The sequence below is a fragment of the Galeopterus variegatus genome, unplaced genomic scaffold (assembly GCF_000696425.1).
Source record: "Galeopterus variegatus unplaced genomic scaffold, G_variegatus-3.0.2 Scaffold6297, whole genome shotgun sequence".
In the NCBI taxonomy this organism is placed as follows: domain Eukaryota; kingdom Metazoa; phylum Chordata; class Mammalia; order Dermoptera; family Cynocephalidae; genus Galeopterus; species Galeopterus variegatus.
This window is the reverse complement of record NW_007732408.1, coordinates 53507-53737: the sequence shown is the minus strand read 5'-3', so window position 1 is coordinate 53737 and position 231 is coordinate 53507.

Sequence of the window (231 nt, the reverse complement as noted above, 5' to 3'; positions counted from 1 at the left end):
CAAAAAGGAAAAAAAAAAAAAAAAAAAGAACATAGTTTTCTTGATGTGATGATCTGTTCTGAGGAAGACTTCAAGAAGTTCTGATTTTTCTCTAAAGGCATCTACACTCACATTCACCTAAAACATGATAACAAGTACTTTTAAACACAAATTTCAAATTACTTCAAGATCAACGGACAAAATGAAGGTTTTCTCGCACTCTAAAATCAAATCTAGTGGGTTAAAAAACTG